Source organism: Balaenoptera physalus, assembly GCF_965194825.1.
Source record: "Balaenoptera physalus genome assembly, chromosome: 10".
Classification (NCBI taxonomy): domain Eukaryota; kingdom Metazoa; phylum Chordata; class Mammalia; order Artiodactyla; family Balaenopteridae; genus Balaenoptera; species Balaenoptera physalus.
The window spans coordinates 39,615,205-39,633,576 of record NC_138889.1 but is presented as its reverse complement, the minus strand read 5'-3'; the positions used below and the strand labels follow the sequence as shown (position 1 = coordinate 39,633,576).

Genomic DNA, 18,372 nt, shown 5'->3' with positions numbered 1-18,372 from the left:
TCACTCACTTTGCTGGACACCTGAAACTAACACAACATTGTAAATCAACTATACTCCAATAAAAAAATAATAGATAAAAATAAATAAAAATAAAAAGGCACCCAACTTTGAGTCAAGAGACCTGACTGTATGTTCCGCGATCCTCGTTTCTTAGTGGTGTAACCTTGAGCCTGCTGCAATCTCCTTGAGCCTGTTTATGCCCTCATAAAAGATCTGTAACAGCGTGCTAACATTCCTCCTTCTTGGGGCTTTTGTGAGGAAAAATTGAGATAATGTATGGAAATCCCTGTGAAATAAATGTTGGTTACAAATATAATTCACATAAGAGCCAGATCACTTCCCTGGAGCCTATAACCTGAGCTGTGGCCACATGTGCCCGAGGGTCTCCTGCCTGGGCTGTCTTCCTACATTTGCCCACATTTGACTCAGCAACTATTCATTCCCATGGAAACCAGCTGGGTTTGTAAAGCCCCCTCACACACCAAGGTGTTGCGGAATTGGTTACAAGGTGTGGACCCCACCAGTTCATGTCTTCTATGACCAAGACCCCCTACTCAGTTAAGTATCTGGAAACTCTGACTCCTGCATGCTGCGGGAGAAAAAATGATCTCCAAACCAATATCTACCTCTGGCAGGAATGTGCATTGGAACAGACCAAGGCAAAATTAAGTCATTTGAACACAGTATGCAACAGTGTATACAAATATGCTTTATGGCTGAACTTGAGTTCTTTCTGATTGTTAACATGTCCCGTTCTTTTGTGCCTCCCATATAAAAATGTGTTCTATTAGGAGTAGGTTCTTTCCTGACTCTCTTAGTCACACTGGGCGAGCCGTTTTAATTTCCCTCAGCTTTATTCTATCCATTTTGGAATCTCTCCTCATTGACTCTACCTTACTGAAGCTTCAAGCTGTATCTTTTAAGCTAATAAAAGAGGGTCTGCAAATGAAGCATTAGAAATTGTACTCGATGCTGTAATAAAGAGTTGTGATACTAGACCAGTTCTCAAGACGCTTCTGAAACGAAAAGATTGAAAGTAGTACAAATCATTGACATATTTAATATGCTAAGTATGCCTTTCTTCAGCCATAAACATAGACCCTTCCGTCAGGAGAGGAGTTCTGAATGGCAAGGCCCTCTCTGACTTTCAAAAAGTTAGCAGATGGCCAGGACTTAACCATACCGAGGCTATAACACTAACCTAAGGAATTCAAATTGCTGTGTACAAAAACCATATTATTTACTCTTTAGGGCACAAAACAAATAGTGTCAGCTGACTTTCCTTAGGATCTTGGTAGAGACCGCCACAGAGGAGGACAGGCTCCTGAAGAGGCCAGGAAATCGCCAGACCAACACACTCAGTACAAAGCATCTTAGTCCATACGATCGGATGGAAAAGTGAGGGCCCTTTCCTGGCCTCAGTGCTTGGAAGAAGAGGGGAGAGTTGAGAGCAGCAGAAAATGTGATGGAAAAACAACAGAGATATTTTCCCCATGAGCTACTCCTGCAACTGCTGTAATCTTTTAAGGGAATAACTGGAATATGGCTCCTGATGTAACTGCACTGCACTGAAGTCTGTATCGTGGAAATCCTGCTCAAAAGAAAAAGGAGCTGATGACTCATCAGTGAAGACGGTGGCCCTCCTGTGTCAGTCCTGAGCTGGACTTGAAGAGGATGACAGTCTTTCAAAACCAATATTCTGGTGTCATTCTGAGCTTCACCGGTGAAGTGAAATTGACCACATATCTTTCTAATGAATTGTATCTCAAAACAGTCTACAAGTTTCAAATGCAGACTTGACTTCCAGGATAGAAGCTGAAAGCTGATTGATATGTTGATACCTAGGTGCTGACAGTCAGGATGCACTCAGCATCCTGTGCTGTGACAGGCTTTCCCTCTTCTGTGGCTGGGTATGTTCCAAGGACACACTTGAATAATTATCATACTCGTGGAGGTATGTCATAGTGGGGCCCCTCTGTGACGGAATATTCAAGGCATATAAATTCAGAAATATCGGAGGCTTACAAAACCATAACCTTCTGGAAAAGTAAATCTTCCACTGAGCACATCATATATTCTTTCACATAGTAGGTCCACAGGTAATTTTTAAGAGAATGAAAGAATGGCCACGCAGCTTTGTGAGGAAGGGGATAGCATTCCTAATGCACAATTTGTATATGTGCAAAACCTAGGAGAAAAAGGCAGAAGATTTCCTTGCAGGTGTAAGCAAATTTATCAGCTACTTGGACTCTGATGGAAAATACATAGTATTTAAAGAAAAGGGTGAAAAGCAATAATGGAGTCAGTGCCGAGCTGATGGCTGAAGTACAGAAAAGCATTCTAATGGAGAATGAGCTGGTTTCAATAAGCCCTAGGACAATAGAAAAATTATGTCTCCATTAAATGAAATTCCTGTCCCACATATTAAGATGGTGGCACACGGAGACAAAGGAGAGGAGATATATGATTATAGGTGCTTAGTTCAGCCGACACGAACGCTGCATATCCATTTCAACACAATGTGGAACTGCTCAGTTTCTAACCAGGGGAAAAAGAAAAAAAAGACATCAGGGGAAAACAACAACAACAACAACAAAAAACCTTCCCTACAGTTCCCCCAAGGCAACCAGAAAGCAAAACTTAACTAAACAACTGAAATGTAATTACCTATTGCTGACCACACATGGTGCTGATTTGTGCTTCCCATTCTAGGTGCATTAGTAACTGCCCTGTGCTGCCCACAGTAGAAGGAAAGCTCTGGATTGGGGTAACATTGGCAGGCAGGGAAATACAGGAAAGCACTACTGGTTCTGCCCTCCCTGCAGGGGTTCAATTCCTCCAGGGGCTGGTTTCAGCTGATTGCACTCCAGGCTGGGATTGTGAGTTGAGTCTATTGACGGAAGGGCTGTCCCTCAAGTATGGTGGGAGGTACCCCCGCTAGTGCAACAGCCAAAATGGGGGCTTTTTACACTTCTTAGGCCCTGACTGTGCCTGCTCATTCAGCCCGTTTGTTATTTTTATGCGCTGTTTGGAAAAACTCAGCAGTTTCTCCTATAGGAAGAGGCATCAACATATGGCCCCTGTTGAAACCCATATGACATGTGATTTCAGCGTGACCCTGGAAACGTGGAGATGGCTTTCTCTTCCTGACAGGCACATACCTCTAGAACCAGGACGATGTTACCTCTGCTCTCTAGGATTTTAGTTTATTATGAAGGTTCTGTTATGATGGTATTCGGCTATCTTTATTTAATCGTCTGAAATTTCCCCTTCAACCAGAACATAATTAAGCATGCATCTTAAAAAGTAGGTAAATATATTTTCTTCCTTGTAGCTGCCCAGAAACAAACATTTGAAAAGTAAAAAAATCTGACTTTGGAGGAAAATAAGTATATAAATCAAGCAAATGCTGGACTGCTTGAATGAATACATATGTGGATTGGGCTAAATCTCTGAAAACTCAGATACATCCTAAGTTATAAATCAATACAATGTCGGCATTATAATCCACCTCATTCATGTACCATGTTAGTGACCGGGCCCTTATTTATTTATTTATGTATTTATGACCGCACCACGTAGCATGCGGGATCTCAGTTCCCCAACCAGGGATTGAACCTGTGCCCCCTGCAGTAGGAGGCACGGACTCTTAACCACTAGACCAACAGGGAAGTCCCGTGACTTGGCCATTTTTATTGCAGCTGCTAGTTAGAGGAATTCAAAGAAGCACCAACTGTTTTCGGAAATGTGAAATCACCTGTTATTGAAGATGATTAAGAAAAATCGTGGGATGAATTCATGGTGGAAATTTTGTATCAGGTGGATTAAAATAGGTTTCCTTTCAGGACTTGTCCAAAGTAAGTATCTACAATTCTGTGGATATGGTGAAATTTCTGTGGCAGCCGGTCACAGGAATCATCATTGCATGCATTTGCTTCAGTTCTCTGGTCGGCCTAAATGGCTGTTGGATGACATACACCTGAGAAGGTATTAAGATGGCTCTTGCTAAAGGGACCAAGGTTACATAGCTCCTTCTGTTTCCTTCTCCTCACTTTGGCATGTCCTGGTAAATATATGCAGCCCATCAAAAAGCGCTTTTTGCTTTATATTTCCTTGAAATGGGTTCATTTGGCTCCCAATCTGTCCTCTTCCTTCATTTGCCCTGCCTTCCGGTCTCCCTTGGGGGTTCCTCCCTATCTCCTTGACCCCTAAATGTTGGGAGTCCCAGAGCTCAGCCCACAGACCTCTTATTGAGCCTCATGGCTTTAAATAATGTCTATGATTTAGTCATTGATAACTGTCAAGTTTATACCTCTAACCCAGGCAACTTTTCTGAACTCCAAACTCATATATCCAAATGATATCTCCTCTTAGATGTCTAAGACTTAACATGTCCAAAATCAGCTCCTGATGTTTTTCCCCAAAACTCGATCTGTGAAGAAGACAGTCTCCTCCTTCTTAGTCAAGAGCAAACCCATCCTTCTAGTTGCTCCGGTGAGAAAACTTGCCATCGTTGTTGATTCCTCCTTCCCACCTCACATTCAAGCCATTCAGAGTGCAGTCATCACTACCAGATATCCAGAATCCAACAAATCGTACCACTTCTGCTACTGCTGGTCTGTTCCAAGACACCGTCATTTCTTATTTGGATTAATACGACAGCCTCCTATACAATCTCCATTTTCTGCCCTTTCTCCCTTCTTTTTTTTTTTTTTTTTAAACACAACAGCCCAAAAGGATCCATTTAAAACCTAGGTCAGATTATGTCACTTCTCTGCTTAAAACTCTCCAAGGAGTCCCATCTCATCTGCCTCCCACCTCCTCTCCCAGACTCTAATACCTCTTTGACATCAACTCCATTTCTCTCTCCCTTGCTTATTGCTCCAGCCGTATTGACCAGCTTGTTATTCCTAGAATACGCCAGGGAGGCTCCTGTCTCAGACCCTTTGCTCTTTTAGCTCAGGCTGCCTGATGCTCTTGCATCTGCTATGTGCTTGGCACTCTCCTACACCTCCTTCAGGTTCTTGCTCAAATGCCACTGTCTTAGTGAGGCTTCTATGACCTTTCTATTTAAAATCGGCCCCTTTCTTTGCCTTATTTTATTCCACAGCACTTGCTACCATCTAACATTTATTTATTTTACTTTTGTTTATTTTTGGTTTCCCCACTAGTATTTTTCCTTTCATGTAAGCTCCATGAAAGCAGGATTTTTGCTTGTCTGTTTACCGTGTTCCTACTACAGTACCTGGCACATAGCAGGAACTCCATAAATGTTTGTTGAGTTGATTGATAATATGTTAAAAAACCTTTTGGTCCACACACCTAGATCCTACCTTTTTCTTCCATGTTAAAAGGCTTCCGTGATCTTACGAAAGACACCCACCTTACCTGGATTGGAATTTTCAGACATCTTTTAAAACGTAAATGGTCAACTGCCAGAAACTAAAGTTTTTAGAAAACAGACCAGATTATGAGCTCAAAGCAAAAAACAACAACATGTATTTAAATATCTTCCAAGCAAAATCTCAGAAGCAGTCCACCAGATTTAGATATTGTGTGCTTGGCTATGTTGCTTTGCAAAGACTGGAAACATAAGGAAGCTCTAGAAGTCAGCAAACACCAGTATTTGGCCTTAAACTGTTTTAACACACACAAAAATGGCACTGTGCCTTTGGAGACCTGGAATGCAGCATTACAGGTTTTCTCCAAAACAGCTTCATTTACTTAACATTACTCTGACCCTTTAACTTCTAACTTGCTGCACAATTAAGCTATTTAAGCCTTCGACTTAGCTCTCTTTGTGCTACAATCTGGGTCTAAAGTGAAGCAAAAACAACCCTACACCTTACTGTTTTGCTAAAGTTTGTTCTGTCCCATGAAGATGTTTGCATATGCAAATTTTAGCACCACATCTGATTAGCATGCAATTGTATGGCTGAGACTTTTTTTTTTTTACTCTTTCATTCAGTAAACATTTATTCAGCCCCTACTATGTGTATCAGGCACACAGTCAGGTTTTCCTTGACTCTTTCAATGCAAAAAGTTTTTACATAGTGCTGATCACAGTGAAGTTTGTTACCATAGAAACAAGAGGAAAGTCACAATCAGAACTGGCATCAAGTTGCACTGAAAGTATGGTACTGTTTTTTGACAACAATGAAAAACAATCTGAATTCTGAACTGTTTATAAACCAAGGCAATAATCTTGTCTCTCTTGCATGGTCTTTCTTATTTTCCCATAAAACTGTAAAGGTTTTGGAAGAATAATTTATTTACCCCCTGAAAAGTTTTTAAAAAAAGTTCAACTTAGATTAAAAGGGACAGAATTTACTGGGTTTCATCAATATTTGACTTGGGAAAAATTACACTAGCCCAAAATAGTAATTTCATGCAAATGAAAGTAATTTACTTTCATATGTTTAAACAAATGGTTGTTAATTTTGGAAAGCTTTTTTTCTTTTTGGTAGCTTTCATCTCTATCCCTTTATTTTATTTATATTTTTCCTTTCTATTGCAAGTTATTCTCCATAGTGCTGAAAGAAAAAAAGAAAAACACACAAGCAAACACTGGACTTACAGTTAAGAAATCTAAGCATGAGTCTGGATTATTCTATGTAATAGCTATGTGGGTTAGGACAAGCTACTTTGTGACTGTGATGCTCAGGTTTCTCATCTGTAAAATGGGGTGATATTCCCCAGAATTATTTTGAGGTTTAAAAAAAATAACTTTTAGGATGGCTGGTAAAAAGTAGAGAGATCTCCAGTCACAGTATCAAATTTGTGACTTAAGGCAAGATGTTTGCCTTTCCCAGGCCTTTATTTCTCATATACAAAATGAGGATTAAAAACTACAAAATTCTTAGGACTGTTGTGGAGTTCAAATCCTTAGTTTAAATTATTATAACACATAATTCATGCTCATTATAAGGTAGTATCATTCTGTCGTCCTGTCTCATTTCTTTTACAAATTTTCTTGGTTTATTTATTCTTAGTTCAAAACATTTCTCATTTCTCTTTATGGCCATCTTTACTCACATCTCTCTATCTCTCCTACAGTTTTCTTATTTTTATATTTGTATTTCTCTGATATTAGCCAAAAAAACTTTTAGTTCGTTTCTGCTATTTTTACTTTATCCTTTAGGAATCTCATAGTTACATCTATTGTGAAATTTTTTAAAAACCAGAAGTATTAAATTAGGTCACCTATCAATTAAATATATTTCTAAATGAAAAGGGTAGCAGTGTAGAATTGCACTGGAAAAACTAAAACATAATTTGAAACAGAAGCTGCATAGAGCGATATAGCTCATATAACTATATGCTCATAGAACCTGTTCTTTTCTTACAACCTGTTCTTTTCTTACATTTTAAATTTATTTTAAAAAGATATTCTTTTGTAAATATTCAAACAATACTAAAAGGTCTAAAGAGAGAACAAATATCACCTGCATGCAACCACCTAGAGATCATTACGATGAATGTTCTGGGTAACTGCTGTCATTAATCTTATTGTACATACACATTAGACATGTATAGTTTCACATAAATGGGTTCATATCACAAATGTTATTTTGGAGCCTACTTTTTCATGTAATATCTTGTTGAGTTAATTCCACATTAATATAATGTAAATGTGTCCTAAATTTTAATCGTTACATAATATTCCATCATATAAATGCATCATAATATAGTCAACTCCTTATGAGTGGATATTAAGGTTACTTCCCCTTTTCAGCTATTACAAACAATACTGCAGAGAATAATGTTAATGCCCAGATCCCTTTAGAATAACGGCTAAGAACATAATTGGTGAACTAGTTCTTAAACACATCCTAACTTTTACATTTTCCTCTTTGTCCATAAATCAAGGAATTTTTTTTTTCTTGTTGTAGAATTCAAACCTTGCAACACCTTAAAGTGAAGTTCACTATCAGTGCTGCTGTAAGTACAACTCTCCACACGGGACACTGGAAGAGAACAGAACAACTGCGTTGTGTGACCTATGACTTTTCTCTAATTTAAACATTCCTGCCATATAAATAGTAGCACTTAGACAAAAATGTTTCCTTATGCTATAAATCAATAAAAATATTTCTCTTCCATTTTCACTCATCTCTATGCCTACTTTAACTACCTAATAGGATTGTAATTAGCAGTATCATTAGCTCCTCACTCTGGGCAAGTGCTAAACATTTTAGCCCACAGAAGACCCTATTCACAACCTCCAGAAATTTACATTCCTTCAGAAAGAGAATTTTACAATGACTGGGAAAAGTCTAGCAAGGTGAATATGTTAAGAATTCATAATATTCAAGGCAAGGAGGAGAGCAGGGAAATCACAGTTTTCACTTAGATGCTTTCAAATCCCATGTCCATGGAAATAAGTGCAGAATCTCAAGAAAAATAAATGAAATAACAACCAGTCTTCTGGCCCATTCTCCATTTCTAGAGAAAGCAATAACTGGGGGTGGGGGGCGGTTAATATAGTATAAGAGACTGTTGTTTCATTTTCTTCCTTTAGCCTGATTCATTCTACTCCCTGGAAGGCTGTGCATATTCACTCTGGATCACCGACGATTCTGCACTGTCATGTTATACTCTGGCCGTTCCTCACCCCAAGATGACGGTCTCTTTGCCTACGGGGAGAGGACAGCAAGAACAATTTCTTTCACTTGTCAGTGCCCAGCTTTTTTTTAGCTTAGCCCTAAAATCCAAAACAGCAATGTCACAGAGGGCCACTTTTAAGGAAAGAAACGTCCTTGTCTCTCCTTGAACAGAGCACCTCCAGGGCCAAGAGTGATGTGTTAAGGTCATGCCAACCTGTATCGATGCCCATAGTTCCAACCAAAGAAGATTTTATATTTGAGGCGGATTATAAAAACTATCCAATTCAGATAGCTTCTGGGATTCATGTAGTTAAATTAATCCACACATTTAAATATCTATGTCTTTAAAACATCAACCAGGCTGAAGTGGCTTGAGAAACAGCTAACAAAAAGAAGAAGAGGAGAAAAAAAATACATGGTTATTTCTCTGTTTCCATAATTATTTCTCCCCTTCTCTTCCGTATAAACAGATGATATGGCTTCTCAGGCAAAAAAAAAAAACAAAAAAGCTTTTAATCCCTGTTCTGTGTAGTACAAACCTAAACAGTACAAACCTAAATCTGGATAGTACTGTGATAAATGTTGTAAGATTCATTCATTCATCCAACTGATACTTATCTAGTGTTTAGCTCATATGAGGAAAGTACTATCTAAAGCAGAGTGCAGGCTTCTGCACACAAAACAGGGTCTATGCTTTGTAAAAACTCACAGTTTGAGAGATAAGCAAGCTGTGTAGATATCTATGATTCAAGGCAATATATTTTGCATGTCACTTCAGTGCCACAAATCAGCATAAAGAAGCAAGGAATCACTCCTGGAGAGCGCCGGGGGACAGCATTGTGGAAGGCGCACCATTTTCAACTGGCCAGATACTACAGCAAACTCAAGACTGCTGTATCTAAAATAATTTTAAATAGAATTAAAGGTATTTTAGCAGAATTAAATCTTTTTTTTTTGTAATTTTTAAAATTTTTATTTCTTCTTGAAGTATAGTTGATTTATAATGTTTCAGGTGTATAGCAAAGTGATTCAGATATATATATACACATATATATTCCTTTTCAGATTCTTTTCCATTATAGGTTAATACATTCCTTTACTTTTCTTTTTATTTCATTTATTTTTTTTTAATTTTTATTATTATTTTTTTTTAAACATCTTTATTGACGTATAATTGCTTTACAATGGTGTGTTAGTTTCTGCTTTATAACACCGTGAATCAGTTATACATATACATATGTCCCCATATCTCTTCCCTCTTGCATCTCCCTCCCTCCCAACCTCCCTATCCCACCCCTCTAGGTGGTCACAAAGCACCCACCAAGCTATCTCCCTGTGCTATGCGGCTGCTTCCCACTAGCTATCTATTTTACGTTTGGTAGTGTATATATGTCCATGCCACTCTCTCACTTTGTCCCAGCTTACTCTTCCCCCTCCCCGTATCCTCAAGTCCATTCTCTAGTAGGTCTGTGTCTTTAGTCCCATCTTGCCCCTAGGTTCTTCATGACCATTTTTTTTTTTTTAGATTCCATATATATGTGTTAGCGTACGGTATTTGTTTTTCCCTTTCTGACTTACTTCACTCTGTATGACAGTCTCTAGGTCCATCCACCTCACTACAAATAACTCAATTTCATTCCTTTTTATGGCTGAGTAATATTCCATTGTATATATGTGCCACATCTTCTTTATCCATTCATCTGTCGATGGACACTTAGGTTGCTTGCATGTCCTGGCTATTGTAAATAGAGCTGCAATGAACATTTTGGTACATGACTCTTTTTGAATTATGGTTTTCTCAGGGTATATGCCCAGTAGTGGGATTGCTGGGTCGTATGGTAGTTCTATTTTTAGTTTCTTAAGGAACCTCCATACTGTTCTCCATAGTGGCTGTAACAATTTACATTCCCACCAACAGTGCAAGAGGGTTCCCTTTTCTCCACACCCTCTCCAGCATTTATTGTTTGTAGATTTTTTGATGATGGCCATTCTGACTGGTGTGAGATGATATCTCATTGTAGTTTTGATATGCATTTCTCTAATGATTAATGATGTTGAGCATTCTTTCATGTGTTTGTTGGCAATCTTTATATCTTCTTTGGAGAAATGTCTATTTAGGTCTTCTGCCCAACTTTGGACTGGGTTGTTTGTTTTTCTGATATTGAGCTGCATGAGCTGCTTGTAAATTTTGGAGATTAATCCTTTGTCAGTTGCTTCATTTGCAAATATGTTCTCCCATTCTGAGGGTTGTCTTTTCGTCTTGTTTATGGTTTCCTTTGCTGTGCAAAAGCTTTTAAGTTTCATTAGGTCCCATTTGTTTATTTTTGTTTTTATTTCCATTTCTCTAGGAGGTGGGTCAAAAAGGATCTTGCTGTGATTTATGTCATAGAGTGTTCTGCCTATGTTTTCCTCTTAAGAGTTTGATAGTGTCTGGTCTTACATTCAGGTCTTTAATCCATTTTGAGTTTATTTTTGTGTATGGTGTTAGGGAGTGTTCTAATTTCATTCTTTTACATGTAGCTGTCCAGTTTTCCCAGCACCACTTATTGAAGAGGCTGTCTTTTCTCCACTGTATATTCTTGCCTCCTTTATCAAAGATAAGGTGACCATATGTGCGTGGGTTTATCTCTGGGCTTTCTCTCCTGTTCCATTGATCTATATTTCTGTTTTTGTGCCAGTACCATACTGTCTTGATTACTGTAGCTTTGTAGTATAGTCTGAAGTCAGGGAGCCTGACTCCTCCATCTCCGTTTTTCTTTCTCAAGATTGTTTTGGCTACGGAATTAAATCTTTAAGTGCTAATCTGGCACTGTGAAAAAGTTAATGACAAAATTAACATGTCTGGCACATAATAGGTGCTCTATAAATGCTAATATCCTTCTGTAAGTGTTTTGTTTAATCCTCAGAAGTAGTTCTCAAACCAGGGTGACCACTAGGGTCACCTGGAGGACATGTTAAAACAGAGTGCTAAACCCCATCCCCAGAGTCTCCAATTCAGACACTCTGGGGTGGGGTCCAATAATTTGCATGTGTAACAAGTTCCCAGGTGATGCTGCTGCTGCTCTTCTGGGGACCACACTTTGAGAAGCACTGCCCTAGGGAATAGCTTAGGTGCTATGGGAGTCTGATTCTGTAATTATTTTTCCCAAAAAAAATAGGTTCCATAGGTCCCAGTTTTTAAACTGTGCTTTTCTTTGTAATGTCTTGCTAAAGGAAAGGGGGAAAAAAGTAACACCACTTTATATAGACCTGACCTTTTGGTAAGCCTGGGCAACGACTTCCCATGTGGAGCAAATTAATCTTTCATGCATGCTTTGTGCTCCGGAAAAAGTAAAACAGATTCTGTTCAACATTTACCAAATGCTTCTCCTGTTGCTGGTCACTATGCTAAGCCCATCAGAACCGGTCTCTGCCTTGAGAAGCTTACAGTGTTGTGAGGTGGACAGCCCCGCAAAACAGTCATTAGAGTTTAATGCGTTAAGTGCAATGATGGGATACATAAAACATTATGATGGATTGAGTATGAGGAGAGGGTGAAAGAGGAGCAAACTCAGGCTGGCAAGTTGGGGAGGTGGTGGATCTTTCCTAGCAAGATGACCCATGATTCCCCGAGCAGTGAAGGATGAATAGGAGTTTTTTAAACAGAGACTGGAAGGGCTTTCCAGGAGGAGGGAGCAGCACAGCGGTATCAAATACACTTTGCCTTTCTAGGGAGGCCAACAGTTTTATTCAGCAATAGCATATCACAAAGGTCTTTGTGTGCTTTGCTAATGAGGTTGAATTCATGATAAACATAAGAACATTTCAGGAAGCCCACTCTGGCAGCTTCATATTGGAAGGGATTAGCCTGAAAGCAGGGTAACTGCTTGGGATATTTTTGTTGCAGTAAAAGTGAGAAAATGTGAGATCTGGAGCAGCTAACATTGTGGCAGTGGGGATAATGAAGAAGAGGGGATGGGGAAAGATAGTAAAGCAGCAGACAATAGAGGAACTGGGTCATTTATAGAAACTGAAAAGTGAGTGAGATGGTATAATCCATGAGAACTCTCATATTTCTGGCTGGGATGAAAGACCATCTAACATAAAGAATACAGAAGAAAGAACAGATTTGGAGGGGAAACTTCAGCTTAGGACATTGAAATTGACATGACCATGTGTCATCCAAGTAGACATGACTATTACACAGTTGAATGTGTGGGCTCGGGCACAGGAGAAAGGTTTTAAAACCCTGGGCTTATCTAAGGTCACCCAGGAGAGGGCAGAGAGTGAGCAGATCTATTGCCAAGTTGGTTATCGATGATATTTTCATTACAGGGAGAGAGGGAATATCAGGAAGGTCTCCCCATTGCTTGGGGGGCATTTGCAGTGTTCAGTGCATAAACTCACAATCTGTCCTTAATGATGACCTTTTGTTCACTCCTATACTCAGTATATAGGAGACAAATGAGATGTTGTATGTCAAAGTCCTTTGCAAAGTACAAAGCCCTATACAAAATTTAAGGGAAGAAACACAAGGAGAGGAGACACGGGAGGACAAATGACCAACTTCTCAGGGCTTAGCCAAGAACGAAGGTACTGAATCCAGTTCTCCCTGGTCCTCTGTCAGTCGGACATCCTGCAGTCCCCTGACATGTTTTTCATGAAAGTACTTTTTCCTTTTATGAATGTACCACACCTATGGCTCATCTGTGTCTTTGTGTCTTTTCTGGCCCACAGGTTTGAACAATCTGCAACTGGCAGCAGGAATTACTGTGGAGCTGAGGGAGGAGTAGCTGTACCTCCCCACGCAGATGAAGATGGATCGTAACCTACAGTGTGTCTGTGTCCCTGGGGGATCTAGGCACTTTATAATGGGGTTTTTCTGCATCTCAAAAAAAGTCCTAGAGAAAATGGTAACTGCAAGAACTCATTTCTCTTATTTGAGTGAGGGTGTTTTATCAAAAATAATACTTTATTCGTGCTGTTTTACCCTGGGATCATTTAGTTCTAGTCTAAATGAATCTGTCATGTATAAATGAATCTGTCATGTATAAAATGTATTTATAAATAGATTTGTATATAGACAGAGCTCTACACAGCCATTAACAGTCTTATATAAAAAAAAAATCATTCTTTCATTCCAGGTGTGAACTGTTGTGCTATTTCGCCCAGTTCAGACACAGGTTGTGGGCTTTCAAACTAATTTTGGAAAGCAGACACTGTGGAGTCGGTAGGTGGAATAAAAAGAAAACAGAAAAATTAGTATGCATGCCCCTTTGGTCTTATATTTCTCACAGAAAGGGGCAATCGTCTAAAATTATTTAATTAAAAAAAAACTTTAAAGGAAGGCAATGAATTGCAGTAATTTCCCAATGTCACCTCGTAGTAATTTGTTTTCTGCCAAGTGAAAACCTACAGATCTTGAAACTGTTATTGAACCCTTTCTTTCTCCTGTACATTCCAAGACTCCTTTCTTTTTTTCTTCAGTTTTTACTATTCTGGTTGGTTTGCTCCATTTTTGTATCCTCTATTTTTTTATTTCCATCCTAGGAGGTCAGAGATTATTTCATGGAATCATGGAAATTCGCAGTTGAAAGGGATCTTAGTACATCAGCAATATGCCTAAGAGATAGGTAAGTGGATCGGGGCTTGAACCCTCCTTATAATGAAGGCCTCACTGCCTCACACCAAGCTATTTCGTTACTTAAAGACCACCACACAATGCCCAGGGTACCTGCTCTATTCGCAACATGAACTGGAAATTTATATGGGGTCATAATGATGAGTGGTGGCTAGAAGTCTTTTCTGCCTGGTGTAATTTAATTTGTAACTCGGTTTAATTTATCTACATAATATCATTCTGTGGGATACACCCTTTTCATACAGCACATACATTTCCTACCCTCAACTGTGAGCTCTCAGGGGAGGTACCTTATCTTCACTTCCGTATCCCGAATATCTAACAGGGTACACTATAGGAACTACGTACATCAGTTTAACTCTCAGATGAAGGAACGAAAGTTTGCGATGGTAGTTCCAAATGTAGCACGTGAGTACATTATTTAAGAGACAGTGCTATTAAAAGGAAAATTAGTGCACTTACTCTTTGCAGATTTTCAAATCATACACGCTTACGAGTTTTGTTTTTAAATACATCACAAAACACAACGTTCAACATGGTTGTCATCGGGAGTAATATTCAAAATATTTAACAATCTAATCGAATATGGTGGGAGCCACAGTTCCCACAGGTAGCCATGTGAGGGCACTTCCAGGGGAGTGTCAGGCAACAGAGGACAGACACAGCTAGGCGCATGGGGGATGGGACACTGAGCATATGCCCAAGAGGCTGCAAGTGTTGCTGCCAGGGGTGCCTATTCCCAGGGGGTCCAGATGGCTGACTGGGGAGGAGAAGCAAGCAGGGCTGGGGCTCTCACGCAGGAGCTGCAGAGGGCTCCCTAGGGCAGTGCCCATAGATATCCACACAGGGTTCCCTAGGGTCTGGGCTCACAGGGCAGAACGAGGCACTGGTTGTGGAAAAAGGAGCAATGGCTTCTACCCATGTTTATCAGCTGAATTAGCAATACTGTTCATCAAAAATATAACATCTGCCTTTGATTTTGGTGGGGGCGGGGATCATTATGTTTCGCAGTGAAAGTAGGATGGATCCCCAGTTTAAGACCCTCTGATCTACTGAACAAACTACCATTACAACCAAACACATCAGAATTTAAAGGAAAGAAATGCCTGTGTGTCGATATTTGGGGTGGGGAGTGACTTCTCTATACTGAATTATGAGGCATTCTCCATGGCACAAGAGGACTCACAAGATTCACAACAGAATTCTTTTACTGCAAGCCATTTGAGTGGATTTCAATTATTTTTTAATCTGAAAATTGGTTTTCAGTACAATTTTTCAAGGACACATCTACTGGGTAAGACAAGATATACTGATGTCCACCCTCATACACCAGGCTAGGCCAGGTCAGGTCTTCAATATTGGAGTAGAATAGAAATCTGTAGCAATTTTCCTGATTAAAAAAAATTTTTTTTAAAGCTCATTCTGTTTAAAGTGCTCTTTCCTTTTTAAGGTTAGATTAGAAGATATACTTTTTGCAGGAAATATTCAATTGCACAGGGAAAAGTGAGATTTCTTGGTTTAAATAAGGCAGAAAATTCTGCTTGGACAATATAACTAAGGTCAGATATCATCTTCCTACAATCAACGATCATGTTGAATTTTTATAATTCAAATCTAAATGAATTTTTAAATTTTATACTACATTTCAGAGGTACCTGTAACTTCCTTCATGAATTAGTAAATTACCTTCAAAAACTGCAATGTGAACTCAGTCACCTCCCTATGTCCCCCCTCCCCTTTTCATTTCCAACTTAAAGTATACACTTGCAAAATTTCTTCCTCTTATATTCTCCTTTAAAGGCCAGTTTCTAGCAGACAATTCAACCAACTGCTGTATTTTTCCATACATGATGCCAGGGAATAGAAACAAGTGAGATAGTTTCTTATATGATATAATTGTTTCCACTAAAAACTCAGGAAAGCAGGAACCAATCCATCAACAAGGGCAAACAAAAGATTGTGTAATCCACAAACTTTAACTTTTGATCACTTATAAAACTGAAACCTAAATAAGCCATAAACTAAAGAGATGGCAACTGTCAAGGTGTAGGGTTTCTTCTGCGTTCACTGCAGAATTATTAAACTTTGTACTCTCTGTGGCCTTAACGTCCAACACCAAAATTACAATCACAGCCTCCTTATCTATTTTAATGTCACATCCATTTTTTAACCAGAAATTAAGTAGGGGCACTCATTTTCCAGCACATTTTTTGTAGATGTGTGAGTTTAGTATTACTATCTATGCTGTCTACCAGGGCACTTACAGGGTTAATAGAAAGGGAATATCAAGATGCACTTACATCAATAAAAATAATATGTGCTATACCTGTCTTCTCCAAAAGTGAAAATTGACACAAATGAAAGAATCCCATTGCCCTCAAAGAACTAACTACTAAGTTTGAGTCTCTAGCTGGAGAAGTCATTAAGAAGAAATGTGACTGAAACCAGCGCTTAAGAAGCTAGAAGAGATACACCATGACTCATGAACCTACTACACCAACCAACATCCTTCCTCTACATTCCAAAGTCCAGCTGCTTTCACAAGTCCCCCATCATTCTCAAATGAGCTACTATACACTAGTGATTTACCCTTGCTTTCTTTTACATTTCAATCTCTTCTCCACTTACTTATTTACCTCTGCCTCTAAATGTATTCGTTATACTCACCTAAAAATAATGCTATTCTGATCTCTAACTCCTTTCCTGAGGACTATTCCTTCTTCGCACCATTAAAATTTTTCAAAGAGTTCTTCACAAGTGCTATGTCCACTTCCTCTCCTGCCCCATCTATAATTGTCTTCCATTCTCCAAATTTCACTGAAAGCACTTTGCTCTCTAGATGTCCACATATATCCTTCTAATTATCAAACTTTTCTTTCCATCGTCATGCTCTTACATACCTCTGCAGCATTTGATACTATAGAATATCACTTTTGTTCTCAAGACTCCTTTCTCCCTTGCCTACTAGTCAAAAGGAAAAGCATTTCTCCACCCATATCCTCAAAATGTAGGCATTTCCTAACAGGTACCACTTTCAGTTAGTAAGCTCTTCCACCGCTACAAATTTCATCTTCAAAGACATGCATGTAGCTTTTAAATCACTGTCTGGAGTCCTCTCCAGAGGCCTGGACCCATAGTTCAACTGCCCAATAAACACTTCCGCCTGGCTGTTACACCTGCTAATACGTCTAACTCCACACATTCCATATCAGACATCACCATCTTTAGCCCATTTTTCCTACTGTTGTTATTCCTATTTCTTTTAATGGTTTCACCTTTCCAGATGAATAACAGTTTCTTCTCTTTGGCCCTCAACACTGAATTGATAAGCCATTTTCCAAAGGAGAGATTTGGAAATATAACAGTGAATCTAGTAGTGACTCTGCATGCTTCCTTAGGATTGCACGAGTTATTCTGGGCTTTGAGAGCCAACACCAGTCTGATGGTGCCAAAGTACCTGTGACACCATTTTGTTGGGCTTGAAAACAGTTTTTGAGCTCCAATATGCAGGATTAGAACTCTGCTAGCAATGCAGCCTTAGTTTCCCAGGAATACGAGCCTCCACAGTAGTGGAAGTAATGAAAGAATGGCATGGGTTTGAATCAATGTCCTATCATTCTCGAAAAATCTTCATGAATACTTTTTCCTGATGAAGAATCAATCTCTTCAGTTCTTCTAATTCATTATTTTAGAGTGATAATAAACATTTACTCAGAACCTGCAATGTGCCAGGCATTATCTAAGCACTTTAAAAAATATTTTCTCTGCTAATCCTCATCACTAGCCTACGAGGTGCCCATCATTAACTACTGAATGGTGCCACGGAAGGCTTCATGGAGTTGTGCAGTGCACAGTCTGTGCAACCGTATCTCTTGAACCTGATTTTTTCTTCATCTTACAAATGAAGATATTAAACCACAGAGAGAGGTTAAGGACTTGTCCGAAGTCACACAGCTAATAAGCCTGTATTGAGCAAGGATTCAAACCACATAAACCAATATTCTGACATCTAATTCTCTGCTTAACCGTCTACCAAACCACCTCTGCTCATATTTCTCTTGTAGCACATATCACAAATATTTGCTTTTGTGCTTGTCTTCTCACTTAGAATGTGAATCCCACTAGGGGAAAAAGAAATTTAATTTC

At 39.1% G+C, this 18,372-nt stretch overlaps 1 protein-coding gene across 2 annotated transcripts in view; it reads right to left on the bottom strand.

The window, feature by feature from the left end:
• Positions 1 to 18,372, bottom strand: part of MAML2 (mastermind like transcriptional coactivator 2) — a 365,379-nt gene that overhangs the window by 287,088 nt on the left and 59,919 nt on the right. The window lies entirely within an intron of this gene.